Source organism: Otolemur garnettii, unplaced genomic scaffold, assembly GCF_000181295.1.
Source record: "Otolemur garnettii isolate 467f Iridium unplaced genomic scaffold, OtoGar3 scaffold00047, whole genome shotgun sequence".
In the NCBI taxonomy this organism is placed as follows: domain Eukaryota; kingdom Metazoa; phylum Chordata; class Mammalia; order Primates; family Galagidae; genus Otolemur; species Otolemur garnettii.
In genome coordinates this window covers 10,982,703-10,987,328 of record NW_003852442.1, presented here as the reverse complement: position 1 = coordinate 10,987,328, position 4,626 = coordinate 10,982,703, and positions in this window count along the sequence as shown.

Here is a 4,626-nt window from a genome sequence, read left to right as displayed (position 1 = left end):
GGGGGGGGTATCACGTGAGCCCAGGAATTTGAGGTTACTGTGAGCTTTGATGACACCATTGCACTTAGGGCAACAGACTGAGACACCTGTTCCCCACCCTCAAAAAATAAAATCTAGAATAGGCAAATTCATAGGGATAAAAAATAGATTAGAGGGCGGTGCCTGTGGCTCAGTGAGTAGGGCACTGGCCCCATATGCCAAGGGTGGTGGGTTCAAACCCCGTCCTGGCCAAACTGCAACAAAAAAAGTAGCCAGGCCTTATGGCGGGCGCCTGTAGTCCCAGCTACTCGGGAGGCTGAGGCAAGAGAATGGCCTAAACCCAGGAGTTGGAGGTTGCTGTGAGCTGTAACACTACAGCACTCTACCAAGGGCAATAAAGAGAAACTCTGTCTCTTAAAAAAAAGATTAGAAGTTGCCAGGGGCTGGGGAAGAGAAGGATGGGAAATTATTGCTTAATGGGTACAGAGTTCATTTTGAGGGTGATGAAAAAGTTTTGGAAACAGATAGTGGTGATGGTTGCATAACATCACTAATGTAATTAATGCTGCTGGATTGCACACTTAAAATGGTTTAAAATCAGAATTTTATGTTATACATTTTATCACAGAAAGAATTTTGAAGAAATAAGTGAAAAAAACATTTTTATTGGAGGAAAGAAAAAGCAAGCAGAACTTAGCAATATGTTACATAGTCAAAGATACCAATGAGACCAAAACTATATATATATATATATTTTTTTTTTTTTTTTTTTGAGACAGAGTCACATTTTGTTGCCCCAGTAGACAGCCGTGGCATCACAGCTCACAACAACCTCAAACTCTTGGGCTCAAGTGATTCTTTCGCCTCAGCCTCCCAAGTAGTTGGGACTACATGAGCCCGTCACAACACCTGGCTATTTTTAGGGATGGGGATCTCACTCTTGCTCAGGCTTGTCTCAAACTCCTGAGCTCAAGTGATCCACCCACCTTGGCCTCTCAGAGTGCTAGAATTACAGGCATGAGCCACTGTCCCCAGCTCCAAAACTATATTTCTAAACTTGATGAAATGGAAAACACAAAATATAAAATGTTGCATCTGATGGGGAGGAAGGAGAAAGACACAGAGAAAAACACATAAGTAAATGTTAATATAAATACATGGGCATTAATAGTCCAGTTTGGGGGCTGGGTTCATGAATGTGCATTGCATTATTGTGCATTAATGTAACATTTGCTAAGTATCAAATAACATTTAGAAATATGGAGAATGGTGGCATCACCCGAAGGACCCATAAGAAGGCCCTTTATTCACCAGTTGGATTTGACAGGTAGGTCTGAGCGAGGACCTAAGAACCTGTATTTCACATTTCCATAACTTCTCTCCATCGCTGTATACACACTACAACAGACCACAGCTCTTCCCATCATAAAGGGGAGCCTATTTCTTCTCCCCTCAAATCTGGGATTGGCTCTGTGACTGCTCCACATGAGTAACGAACGTAAGACCAGGATGGACTTGCAGTGCACTTGTGAACTTGGGGCTTGCTTGCTTTTACTGCACCTGAGATCTGGAGGCCTCCTGTGTATGAGCCCACGCTATTCCTCTGTTGCTGGAGAATTAATGAAAGGTCCCTGGCATCCCAGCTGACATCCAGCCCCAAATTCCCAGAAGCCCTGCACTGATGCATGCGTGAGCCCCTGCCAAGATCAACTGAGACTGGCCAGGACCAAAACAACCCCCAGCTAAACCCAGCCCAAACTACTGGCTCACAGAATCCTAAGCTATATAGTAAGACTGCTGCGCCAGTAGTCCCAGCTACTTAGGAGGCTGAGGCAGGAGGATTGCTCCAACCCAGGAGTTTGAGGTTGCTGTGAGCTACGATGCCGCCATAGCATTCTACTATCCAGGGTGACAGAGTGAGACTGTGTCTCAAATACAAAAGAACCTCGTGTATCAGATTTAAACTGTGACCAAGGCAGTGACGCCCAGCAAGGAGGATGAGGAAGACCTTAAAGCCCTGGCTCCGAAAGCTGGAGGGGCCTGAGGCTGAGGAGACATTAAGGCTCTGAGGCTCTTCCCTGCCATGAGTCTCTCCCCTGTGCAGGCCTTCAGTCCCACCGCTGCCAGAGAGGAGCAGACAAAGACCATGTGGGCTGCAGCTGGGAAACACATTAGGAAATAGACCAAGGAACTGCCAGACTGAGCTTTTGGGCAAGGGAGTCCTTGGGTGCCAGCCAGATGAACCATTCACCCTGTCTCATGACAGATCTCTCTAGAAGGAATGGTATTACAATGGGGCTCCGCTTTTGAGCAGTGAGTGCAAAAAGTCTGAGACTTGCATAAACTTGCTAAGCCTTGAAGTGAGCTGCCCTCCACTGAGAAAGCACTGGGATCCTCCCTCGGTGTAGGTGTGAGGCACTGGACTCTAGAGAGCTGTGTTTGTATTTGCCTCTTCTGAGAGGTGCTAGAAAACTCGGTTATCTTCATCCTCCACACATAGCAAGCCAGTGGCAGGAGGTAGAGTTTCAATACATGATTGAAATAAAGAGTGAATAAAAGACCAAATGAATCCGAGTGAACCCTATGCATGCACATGTAGGTATATTATAAATAAATGTGTTTGTATGTGTGTGTTCATTTATTAATGATTATAACAGTCTCAAATAGAGATAAAATTCTGACCTAACCAGAATGATTTCTTACAGGTTCCCAGGCCTGGGATCTATATTTTTTGCTCTGTTGAGGTAGAATGATGTCACCTGGTCCATTAAGTACTGCAGATTCCACACCTGTAGTCCCAGCTACTCAGGAGACTGAGGCAGGAGGATTCCTGAGCTCAGGAATTTGAGGTTACAGTGAGCTATACTCTCATCACTGCTTTCCAACCTGGGCAACAAAATGAGACCCTATCTAAAAAAAAAAAAAAAAAAAGAAAGGAAAAAAAGAACTGCAAATTCTATATCCATGAGAAAAGTCAAAGGTCAGCATCTCAAGTCAACCAGGCAGCGCCCGGGTTACTACTGGAGAGAATGTCTTCTGCATGCCTGGGGCAGGAAGGAGACATTCTGGCCCTGTGCACACAGCATTGTCCCTGGACCCACCAAGCCAAGCAATTAACAGGACAGCAGGTGGAGTGGCCAGAAGAGCTTCACATGCGGTAACTTTTTTTTTTTCTTTTTTTTCCCTATGGGAAACTTTCCAGAGGGTGTTTTCAACACTCAAGAAACCTCTCCTTGGCTGGCAAGAATGTGAGAAGTGCAAACATTCATGGCGTTTCCTCTCCTAAAGGCCCTGCCCTTTGTGCCTCACTCTTGTGTTGCTGCCCAGATATTTCACAAATTCCAGATCATTCCTGCTCCATTCCTGCATATAGCCCTGTGCCCTGGTGTCATGTGACAAGCCACGCTGACTTCATTTCCCACATATCTAACCGCTATTACCAAATTTTTCCTTCACTACCAAGGCTCAGTCAACATACTAGGAAGCCAAGACCAGAAGGTTGGAAACATTATATTCTGAGAATGTTCTCATGATACGCTGGCTCATGAGATCTGCACATTTTGTGTGTCTTAGCCAAGTGGAAATCAGATAACACCTCTTCCAGGAAAATAGAAGATTATAATGGGCCTTGACCCGGCTAAGTTTGGGAGGAAACACCAATCAATAGTGACTTAAGTATACAAGGTTTTATTTTCTTAATTAAAGAAGTGGGGGGTGGGGGGCTCAACGCCTGTAGCTCAAGCAGCTAAGGTGCCAGCCACATACACTAGAGCTGCTGGGTTCAAATCCAACCTGGGCCTGCCGAAGAACAATGGCGACTACAACCAAAAAATAGCCAGGCATTGTGGTAGGTGCCTATAGTCCCAGCTACTTGGGAGGCTGAGGTAAGAGTTGGAGGTTGCTGTGAGCTGTGATGCCATAACACTCTACCCAGGGCGACAGCTTGAGGCTCTGTCCAAAAAAAAAAAAAAAAGGAAAAAAGTGGGGTCTGTGCCTGTTGCTTGGTGAGTAGGGCGCCAGCTCCATATACCGAGGGTGGCAGGTTCAAACCCCAGCTCCATATACCAAGGGTGGCAGGTTCGAACCTGGCCCCCGCCAAACTGCAACAAAAAAATATCTGGGCATTGTGGCTCTCAGGGGAGTTTTGTCTTCAGAAGTCCCATCCCTATAGGGTGTCACGACCACATAAATGATCACACGAGACACAGATTGACAGTACATGCTGCAAGAGGTGAGGTTAAACATAGGTGTAGGATAGCACTGAGCACTTCTCACAGAGAAGTAATAATAGATGGAAAGATTACTAAGCCAAGACATGCAGGGGCTGTGTGCTCAGGGAAATGATCTCATAGGTGCCAAGAGAGTAAGTACTCCAGGAAATGATCTTCAAGGGTGGTAAGGGAAATGATCTCCAGAAATACTACATGCAGTTTTTCTCCACTAATCCTTTAAAGAACTATCATAAAATGCTTAATGTCTGGCTCGGTGCCTATAGCTCAACCGGCTAAGGCGCCAGCCACATACACCTAAGGTGGTGGGTTCGAATCCCCAGCCCGGATCCGCCAAACAACAATGATGGCTGCAACCAAAAAATAGCCGGGCGTTGTGGCGGGCGCCTGTGGTCCCAGCTACTTGGGAGGCGGAGGC